Below are 11,834 nucleotides of genomic sequence, written 5' to 3' on the forward strand. Positions count from 1 at the left end.
GATCGGACACCCGCACCAGTGCTGTAGGGACAGCTAAAAACTCCATTAATTTTAATCATCCAATCACATCCTAGCTAAGATTAATTTTATTTAAAGTTCCCTTGAACATGATTGAATTTTAAAAGTGAACACTGATTCACCTTAATTACTGAAACTTTTCTGCAACTAGTCAAGACTTCAGAAATGTAAACACACTCAGCCTTATTCAATAAATAATCTGTAGGTTAAAATACTAAATATGCAATGCAGTAATCATGACAACCAATTAGAATCCATGTTCTACTGCCTGTTTTAAGCAGAGTAAATTGTGGTTTATTGCAATGGGTTACAACTTAGCATTTTAGAATAAAAACTATTTCTTTTAATAAGGATTTATCAATCTGTTTACAAAATATTTTACAATATACAGCTTATCTACTGTATTTGTACTGACTAATTATATTGATTTAAGCATGCATATTGTTTCCTGTAGAAAACTTGAATGATATTAATGAGAAGATGGCAAGGTAGGATTTGCAAGCTGAAAAAAATGTGCCTTATCAAATTCTATGTCAGGTCTTAAGTCTGCAGGGGTGGGTAATGAAAGACCATTCTGTAAGCCATTAACACCCACAACAGGAACACCAGTGTCTATGAGAGTATCTGCAGGAACATTTTGGACTGGTTTTAAATAAGCAATTTCATTCTGCTTTGAGTCAAGAGTTACACACACATCATATGAAAATGGAAAAGGTAAAGTTCCATCGCTGATTTCAGAGGGACATCCCATGGTGAACTGAGGATACATGTTTTTACTGAGGTCTCCGACAGAACTCGGAAAGTTGGTTTTTCTACACTTAGAAATAATTATAATCATCACTGTTACAATGAATACCAGGGTGATAATCGCAATGGAAACTATTAGGTAGAATTTTACATTATAAATAGGAGAATCAATGTTACTTGGCTGACGCCTTATATCTGGAGATACCTGTTGAAAGTTTTCAGCAACAACCAAACTCAATGTAGCTGTGGATGACAGGGATGGAACTCCATTATCTTTTACTAGAACTACAATCTTTTGCCTTGATAAGTCCATGTCCTGCAGGTCCCTTCCAATCCTGATTTCCCCATTGTGTTGGCCAATAGTAAATAGAGATTGTTCAGAAGCTTGTAGAAAGTGATAGGAAAGCCATGCATTGTGCCCAGAGTCAGCATCCACTGCAATCACTTTAGTCACTAGATAACCTTTCTCAGCAGAGTGAGGAATAAATTCAAATAATACTGTTCCCTCAGTGTCAGAGGATGGGTAAAGAATTTTTGGAGCAATATCATTTTTATCTATGATACAAACCCTCACTGTGACGTTACTACTTAGGGAAGGAGATCCACTGTCTTTAGCCATCACCTTGAAATGGAACTCCCTTAACTCTTCATAATCAAATGATCTCTGAGCATAAAGACTCCCAGTCATTGAGTTTATGGAAATATATGATGATACAGGGATGTTTTCAATATTTGTGTTAATAATGGAGTATATTATACCCGCATTTTCCTTATCATCTTGGTCTGATGCATGGACAGTGACTATGGAGGTTCCAGGATGATTATGTTCCGAAACATACACAGTATAAAAAACTTCATCAAAAACTGGTGGATTATCGTTCACATCTGAAACAATCAAAGTGATGGTTTTCTTTGTAACCAATGGAGGTGATCCTTGATCTTCTGCTGTAAGTGTAATATTATATTCCCGCTGTGCTTCTCTATCTAAATGACTTGTGGTTACTAGTTGGTAATAATTACTAGATGATGGAATTAATTTAAAGTCCGGCTGCCCTGTCATATGACAACTAACTTCTCCATTTGGCCCAGAATCCAAGTCTTTGACATGAATTAATGCTATGAGGGTTCCAGGTGTTGAATCTTCTGAAATAGGTGTAGAAAGTGAGGCAAGAATTATCTCAGGTGCATTATCATTGTGTAATGTTAAGGAGCTTACAGAGCACTCAAACAGGACCTTTCCATAAACAAAAGTCTTTATTATTTTGTCAACAGCAGACAGATAATCAAGGAACTCCAACATAAACGTAGCTTGTCTTCAGCATAACATATATTGGCACACCAATCCTCAAGTTGTCCCACACACTCACAGTGTCCCAGTCTTTTAACAGTTTTCTCTTGCAGCACTGCTGCTCTGGCCTTAATCCTTAGGGTCACTGTCTGTTTCCTCCAGACAACCTCAATAGCATGCTAATCTGCACAATAGGCTTCACAAACCTGCAGCTCCCTGCTGCACTGGCCTCCACTCTGACTCCTTGGTGGAGTTCTCCTGTCTCCCAGGTGGGGCCTGCAACACCCCCAGCACCATATTCATGAGGGTTGTACACAGGTGCACAATTAGGTGCTGGTTGCTTCTAAAACATGGACCCAGGAATGGAGATTCCATCCCACCCAGAGCTCTAAGAAATCTCCCGGCTCTAGGATCCCAACTATGATCCAGAAAACACTGAAAGGACAGAAAAGCCAGCTCTTTCCTGGTACAAGCATTGCTTCCTGGGGCCACTCAACCTCTCTGGCTGAGAATCCTGGGTCGCTTTGAGACCACATAACACTGTGGTATTGTCACGCAATGCCGCAATTTTAATGGCTCTTTTACTGAAATGCCTACAGTACTTATAGACTACCATACTTTCTGCAGGATTTAAATAACCATGTTTCATTCATCCATATCCCACACAACAAAATACATTTTTGACTGTATTGTTTGTGTTTGATAGCTTATCCATTAGGACAGTGGGGATTGGATTCGGATATTTTAGAATGACCTGCTGTTTGATTGTATGTTGGCTTGTTTTATTTTCTTTAATTATAAATTACTATAACCCCCACTCTGATAATAAATAAAAAGAACAACCATACCTATATTATGAGACACAAAATATGCTATGACTAATGTGATATATGTGTTATTAATATGCAATGAATCTTACCTGTTGAGTCTGATCATTTGCTACTGCTGAATCTTCCATGACAATCAGATTTTCAGCAGGGACATTCTGAAGTGGCTTCAAACAGGCAATTTCATTTTTCTTTGAGTCAAGAGTCACACACACATCATATGTGAATGGAAAAGGTAAACTTGTATCACTGATCTCAGAAGGACATCCCAGTGTGAACTGAGGGTACACATTTCTACCCAGAGTTCCTAAAGATGTTGGACTGTTTGTTTTTCTGCTCTTAAAAATTATTGCAACCACCACCGTTATGACAAAGAAAAGAGAAATCACTGCTATGAAAACTATTAAATAGAATGTTACATTAGATGAGGAATCTAAAGTATTTGGATGGCGTCTTATCTCTGGTACAACTTGTTGAAAGTTTTCTGCAACACTTATGTTCAGGGTCACAGTTGATGACTGGGATGGGACCCCATTGTCCTTTACAAGAACCACAATCCTTTCTCTTAAAGACTCTGTGTCTGGAAGGTCTCGTCCTACTTTGATTTCACCAGAATGCTGACCGATTAGGAATAATGATGGATCCGAAACTTGTAATAAGTGATAGGAAAGCCAAGCATTGTGTCCAGAGTCAGCATCAACTGCAATCACTTTGGTCACTAGATAACCTTTTTCAGCAGAGTTAGGGATACATTCAAATAATGCTGATTCTTCAGTTTCTGGTGAGGGGTAGAGGATCTTAGGAGCATTATCATTTTTATCAACAATGCATATCTTCACTGTGACATTGCTGCTTAATGGAGAAGTTCCACTGTCTTTGGCCATCACCTGGAACTGAACCTCCCGCAGTTGTTCATGGTTAACCGATCTTTGAGCATAAATAGTCCCAGTAATTGAGTTTATGGAAATGTAAGATGACACTGGGATACCATCAATTTTATTATTAAGAACAGAGTAGCTAATTTTAGCATTTTCATTAATATCACAATCTGATGCATGGATTTTGTGTATGGAGGTTCCTTGTGCATTATTCTCTTGAACATAGATGGTATAACTTGATTTCTCAAAAATAGGAGCATTGTCATTTACATCTAAAAGAGTAAGCTGAATGGTTGTGTTGGTAGTCAATTGAGGTGATCCCTTATCCATAACTTTAATTGATATCGCATATTTAGGAATTTTCTCTCTATCAACATTTTCAGCTGTCACAAGTTTATAGTAATTTGCAGATTTAGATATTAATTTAAAGGGTAAATGATCAGAAATTTCACAGATAACCTCACCATTTACACCACTGTCTAAATCCTGAACATGAATTAATGCTATAATGGTATCTGGTGGAGAATTCTCCAGAACTGCAGTTGAGAGTGATGTTATTGTAATTTCAGGGACATTGTCATTGATATCAACAATCTGTATTGCTACTTTGCAATGATCAATAAGTCCTCCTCCATCTTTGGCTTCCACGATAATTTCATACTTCTCTTTAGTCTCATAGTCTAGGCTTCCTACTACTTTTATCTCTCCTTTTAATGGTTCTATTGTAAAAATTGAATACAAACTTTCAGGAATATCATGAAAGGAATATGTTATCTCTGCATTTGAGCCTTCATCTTCATCTTGAGCATTGAGCTGAAGAACCAAACAATTTAAAGGTGTGTTTTCATTCAACTGTACTTCATATGAGTCTTTCCTGAATTTAGGAAAGTTGTAATTTGCATCACACACTATACTCTTTATAAGAGCAGTCCCAGATTTAGGAACCTGTCCACCATCTAAAGCAGTTATTATTAATTCATGAATGCTTTGTTTTTCCCTGTCCAGGTATTTTTCTAGTATAAGCTCTGGAGATTTGATTCCATCCTTGGTCATTTTAATTCCAAGTTTAAAGTTTTCATTTTTACTAATTGCATAATCCTGTACAGAATTAGTACCCAAATCAGGGTCCTGTGCATGCCCTAAAGGAAGATGTGCTCCAGGTATTGCAGCATCACTAATTACTATATCAAATATGTTTTTGGAAAAAGATGGAGGATTATCATTTACATCTTCAATTTCCACATTAATTGTGTACAAATGTAAAGGATTTTCAATCACAGCTTCAAAGTTTAATAAGCAATTCTGCTTTATTTCACATATCAGTTCTCTGTCTATTTTTTCTGCAATATAAAGGTCTCCATTTTCAAAATTAACACCAAAATACTGGATTTTGCCTCTTGGTATAATATGAAAATGTCTAATTGATAATTCCTTTGTGTTAAGCCCCAGATATTTTGAAACATTTCCTATAACATATCCTTGTTTTAATTCTTCTTGTATAGAGTAGTGAAGCTGAGAAAATATAGTTTTAATTGAAAAAGAAATGAGAAAATATACTACCTGCCAGTCCATTGTCGTTCTGAATCCTTTAATCTTCATTTCTATATGATCTGAGTTTTTCCAGTATTTCCTTTAATTGTCCAAAATTCAAAGATTGAATGTGTAAATCCTATTTTCCAGTAAATTGTATGACACTGGACTCAAATCCTATCCTGTGTCTTGTCTTGAAGGTATGTGCTGTGAAAGCAGTGGAAAATGCAGGAGGCCTTTGTGCTAAACTGAAATACATAGGCGACCAGCACCACTTAGAGCCTTTTTTGAGGAACTGCAGCAAATTACACCAAAGGTATAGTGCCTTGGAACAGGGCTAATTTATCCCAAATAATGTAGCAATATAGAAATGTATCTACATTTAGAAAATCAATCAAATTGAGACAAGCTGACTTAACTTGAGATAGCTTCTTCAGTTATTTTTCCAGTAAATTAACATTTATATAATGAGACATCTTTTTATTAAACTTTACATTTTTACTGAATGTTTTTGTTTATAGTAGTTTCATATGTATGATTTTCTAATATACATTTTTAAAAGGAAAATTAAGATATACTGCATGTGGTTAACGTTCATAAGTACATTTTAATATTATAAATTGTATATTCAAAGCTGAACTCCGGTAAAAAAATGTTTTGGTGGCTACAGCACAAATCATGTTTTACTTCTAAAAAAGAATCTCCTTTGTTCTTCTGGCTGTAGGTCACTATAAAAATAATCCCATCAGAGACACCGGATATTCCTTACAGCTGTGATCTTCCAGGGCTGCAAATATGAGAGATGATGTAGTTTGCCCTTCCCTTCCTGTCCCCTCACCCTTTCGCAAAACTCCTTGAGCTATTTTTCTTGGATGCAAGGCATTCTGTGAATTGGCAATGTTGATCCTATCATTTATCTGTCCTGTCCCAGTCACAGAATGCCTTGCATTCTGGGAAAATAATACAGTGAATTTGGTGAATTGGTAAGGGGACAGGAAGAGGAGGGGATCCCATCAGAGTCATATCTCTTATCACTGTAATGTCAGAAGATCACAGCTGTGGGGAGAATCGGACGCCACAAATATTTTTTTTTTTTTTTACAGTAACAAGCAGCCATAAGGACATAGGAGATTCATAGCCCCCAAACTTTTTTTTTAATTGGAGTTCATCTTTAAACATAAAAGAATAGACACCACTGCATGATTTAAAGTATAGATATAAAAAATACTGATTTTCTTGCAAGTTCTAGGGCTGGTATCATGCTGGTATTTAGCTAGCAAGCTATTCACCTGGAACAAGTTTGCAGCCATTCAAGTTTAAAAAGTATAAACTTCCATCCTGCTTGCTTATTCCAAATCAATGGATTGCTGTGTAGCAAAGGAATGTAACCCAGGAGCTTCAAACCTCAAAGCTAAAATGTTGTATTTTGCAGCAAAAGTTGCATTTGTCCATGTATCTTTTCATTTATTTTTAAGTTCTGCTTAAAAAAATAAAAACAAGTTAAAAATCGCTGCCTATATACAGCTTTTCACACATGTTATAGATAAAACTCTGATGAATGTTATAAGTACAAAAGATCCAGATATAAAGTGCTCCTAACAGTGCCATATTTTGATTACAAATGTGTGTAATTTCTATCATATTGAGGAGTATTCAGTAATAATGTGAAACAAGCAATGAAGACCTGCAAAACTGCAGTAACCCATGTTGTCCTTTATCAAATTTTAGTTTCCTGAAGTTAGATCTCTTAAAGGCTGATTTCTGGTTAGTTGCTGAGGTCAATTGTGTTGGGATATTGTCTGTTTACATCCATCACCTGGCCATTACAACCCCACAGTGTTCTATGTGATTCTTGTTTAAAAAACGGAGATGAAGGAAGAAGTCTATAGGGCTATAATGCGCAGGCACAGCCAGGACATGGAGAGTTGAGGCTCTGGATCTAAACAAATGCTGGAGACCTCAGGCCTTGGATCAAGGTACATATGCATCTGTGGAGGGGAGGGTGGGTTAGAAAGGGGCAAAAAGTATAAGTGCACTTTATGTTTTATCATCTTCATCTCTTCGGGGAAGCCTATCCCACCTCAACCTAACCACTCAACCATCACATTCTCAAACAATTCATCCCCACACTGCTACCTCTTCATGTATCACTTCCCCCTCCCTTTCAGATTGTAAGCCCTCAGGGGCAGGGCCCTCCTTACCATCTTGTCTTGAATTGTATTGTGATTGTAATGTCTTCCTTATATTGTAAAGCGCTGTGAAAACTGCTGGCGCTTTATAAATCCTGTATAATAATAATAATTAGTCTCAAAAGATTTTTACTAGTATTTTGTATTTTCAACTAAGAAAACAAATGTGCACTTCATGGATATTCAGGTAATTAAAAATACAAAACAGATTCATTGAAGCAACCGGAAGAACGCCAATTATAGCTCACAGAGTATACTATTTGTCCTTTATACCATGTGAATATGGATCCAAACCCAAAATGTAACATTGGATAGTGGAAGCACACAAGTGTCCAGAGCAATATCAAATGAAAAAGAATGGAGGAAGAAGACATGACCAAACAGATTAGTAAAGGAATAAGTTCAAAGTAGAGAAGAAAGAAGTAAATAAAAATGCCTCACTTAATTAACACTAACAAGAAACTCAAACCACGGTTGTAAATATTCTTACAGTATTTTAATCTTCAAAAAACTTGGGATGAGCAATCCAGTTCTGCCACGCTTTACAATAAGAATCATATTTCCCATTTTTTAGAGTTATCATCTTTTGCATTAGAGATGTCAAATTAACATCTGCTATGTCAAATTTCTGGGGGAGAGGTCATCCTCAATTGTCTTGTTTTGTTTACTTTTGGTGCTATAAGAATATGGGTAACCACTCTTCTAAACTGCACAGTCAATGAGTGCTAGTTTCCCACCACCTCTGAGACTAACTCAAAAACAGAAGACCAATAGACTCTCAGCCTATAGGAAGTTTTATACCACCTATGTATTTATTTTTGTGCAATCTACCAATGATTAGTGTAGTGCGTATGTACAGAGGAGCTCATTCCATTGCATCTTAGGGAATGTTTTACAGATATCTCTTTCCTATTTGATCATCGTCTTTGTTTTGGTGAAGCAATTGCAGTTATGAGAGACACCACAGAAAAGGGAGATGCCCTTACATTTTGATGGGGGATCTTCTAACAATTGCAGCATGGGCTGATACATCAGAAAGCTGTTTGGTATGCGTGTTTTATAAAAGAGATGGTGACTTTGCATATATGTATAACTTTGTGGATGGCAGACCATTGATCATGGATAGATCAGGGAACAACTGCATACTTTCACCATCCCATAAATCAGCAAGTATGTGGATGCCATGAGATTTCCAGTTGCCTAGGGGAAGACTGCAGATAAAGGCCAATAAACATTCTACTGACAAATATATATTTTGTAATGGGCCCTTCCCGCTTGGACTTAAGTCCAACTTACTTCAAGCAGCTAAGGCAGCCTGTATAGTTGGAAACTTTGACATATTAGAAATATTTGCCCGTAGTTTAATTGCCAACAAATAAGATCGAATGTTGTGATGTTGGAAACACTGTGTTTCCATGGAGGCCCATAGTTTGTCAGTGTTAGTTGTCCACCAATATTTTATTTGGTCTGCTATAACAGCATTAAAAAAAGAGTAGAGATGTGGGAGTCCAATCCCACCAGGCATTTTAGGTCTAGTTAGAATTGACATTGAGTATATGGGTTTCTTGTCATTCCACACAAATGCACTGAGCAGTCTCTAAGCTGTAGAAAAAAATGATCTAGGAATAGGTATCAGATGCATGCAAAACAAGTATAACAAGTTTAGCAGTATGGGCATTTTAAAGGCAGCCGTTCTACCCATCTATATAAATCTATTCATGAGATGCCCTTCAATTCTTGGGGGAAGGTATGTAGAAAACACTTAAGGTCATACACTTGGTCATTAGGTGCTGGCAACTATACTCCCACATATTTAACAGCCTTGGTCACCCAAACAAAGGGGCAATAATCTTGATGATTCTGTAAAGAGGAAGAAATATAATATCCCAGGAGATGGGATTTCAATGCAGTACCTTTTGTAATAGGAAACCATGATAAAGGCATCTAAAGTGGCTTGGATGAGGTTACATAGTTACATAGTATTTGAGGTTAAATAAAAACACAGGTCCATCAGGTATATGAGTCCCTGTGTGGTCTAGTTTTTAGGAGTACTCGTACCACTGCATGTTATGGTCTCTGAGGAAGGTATCTAAATGAGTTTTGAATGATTAAATACTCTCTGATGATACCACTGCTTGTGGAAGAGAGTTCCAAAAGTTAACCGCTTTAGCTGAAAAGAAGCCCCTACACCCATCTTTCTCCACCAGTTTTAGGTGGTGGCCTCTAGTCTTTTCTAGGGACTTTACAGTAAAAATGTTTATTGCTGATGTTGCCATCACCACTAAACATTTTGTACATGAAAATCATGTTCCCTCTTAATCGCCTCACTTCCAGCGTGAACAAGTTTAAATTTAGCAACCTTGTTTGCAACATAGCTTTGGTCCTCCAGCCCCTTAATTAGTTTTGTTGTTCTTCTCTGGACTCTCTCTAGCTCAAGGACATCCTTTCCATGGATTGATGACCAAAAGTGAACCATATACTGTACTCAAGATGAGGCTGAACCAGTGATCTATGAAGTGGCAAAATCATTGCTTTTTCTCTACAGTACTTTCCCTTTTTAATGCATGACACTACTTTGCTAGTTTTGTTTGTCACAACCCGGCATTGCATACTATTATGCAATCTGTAGTCAACTATGACTAAATCATTACTGTGTATTCCATGTAGTTGCCCACTCCCCTATTTTATGGAGAGGTGGAGCAATGTGCGAGGGTCGGAGGTCATTATTTTGACATAGTCCACAAATAATCCAAATTTGTGGTCTATATTCCCCACTGTAATACCTTTAATTTAAGTACCTTGAATCAATTTTCATAGCTCAGTCACTTAATTCCCCCAGTGTATGTTGATTTTTACCCCATGCATCTGTGTGGAGCAGAAACTCACATACAGAGTTTGACTGTTTACTGCTATTCATTCCCAATGACAGTCTGCAAAGGAGATGGACTCTTGATTGGCTGATCTTATCTCACTGTCTCCGTATATTGCCCAAACAAAACAAGGCTCTTCTTCCAGTTCTGGTGCTAATGCTAATCCCTGTGAGAGTACACCCCCTTCTTCTGCATTCCTGTAACCTTGCTTGTGTCTGTAAAGTGTAGAGGCAGTAAACTGTCCAAAACTGTATCTCAGCTTATATTCCACAAAGAAGCATTGGAAAGATCAACATACACTTTGGGAGTTAGGTTCCTGAGCTGTGAAAAATAATACAAAATTAGACTATTTCTCCTTTAAACTGCACTTATAAGGTTTACTTACAACAAACACAATGGAAAGTATTGTCTCTAATTTTTGACCAAAATAGATTTGTATTAAAATAAAGTTATATTTTCCCATAGTTTGGAAATTAATCTAATAACAAAGTAAGACAGAAGAAAATGTGTAGTGGTATCCATATAGCAAGCGATCAATATTTACTGCATATACATAATTAGAGTACAGCTTTACACAAATACCACATAGTGTTAAAACAAGATTTCTATTTATCTTGGGTTAGATGTCATCGGTACAAACTGGCTCTACACAAAGAAAATATATAACCAGTATGAAATCCAGTGGCAATATGCACAACTGACACTGCACGCAAAACATAGCTATAAGAAACTTGTGAGCCCTTGATGGCCAATTAGCACCATGGCAAGAAACTATGAACATGAAGCATTAATAATTAGTATGCAAGGGTGCCCCAAAGTTTACTCGATAGCTCTTTTTCAAATTACAATATTAATGGTGAAAGATGTCTTTCTTGCTCCTTTGCCTGATGTAAACAGCTATTTGTTTCAGAATGTATGTGTTCCATCACAGACAATTATGCAGTGACTTAAAAACGAAAAATTAATATTCAGGAATCAATGAGTTTGCAACTAGACAAATAAAGTTTAACCAATGCACAGGCTGAATAATTGGTGCAGTATTCCAACAGGAAAAATCCCTCCTGGATAATTTATGTGATTTGTTGTTTAAATATATTATACAGAAAAAAATAATACATAATCTATATAGCCTACAATTAATCAATAAAGCAATGTCCTTTAAAAACATTAATAAAACAAGGCAAATAAACCACTTCAGCAAAAAAAAAAATGTAAGCATTGCAAAAATTGTAGTTTAGCAGTGTTTAAATATGTAAAGTGTGTAATATATAGTGGGGACCCCAGGGGTACACATGCGTTTTCGACACAGTCCGTTAAAAATAAACACATTTTATTTCTTCCACATGCAAAAAATTAAATAGCTTCCTTCAGCAGAAAGGCAATACAACAGGCAAAACATAGAATACAAAGCAAAAAGTCCTTTCACAATATTGCACAGCCTTGTGCATTTTGGTGGTCTCAGTTAGACAAAGTCTAGAGGTGAGAAC

At 36.6% G+C, this 11,834-nt stretch overlaps 1 pseudogene; it reads right to left on the reverse strand.

The window, feature by feature from the left end:
* Positions 1-487: 487 nt before the first annotated feature.
* Positions 488-5,330, reverse strand: LOC108785728 (annotated as a pseudogene).
* Between the last annotated feature and the right edge of the window lie 6,504 nt (positions 5,331-11,834).

This window comes from Nanorana parkeri, unplaced genomic scaffold (assembly GCF_000935625.1).
Source record: "Nanorana parkeri isolate BGI_ZX_2015 unplaced genomic scaffold, ASM93562v1 scaffold176, whole genome shotgun sequence".
Lineage (NCBI taxonomy): Eukaryota > Metazoa > Chordata > Amphibia > Anura > Dicroglossidae > Nanorana > Nanorana parkeri.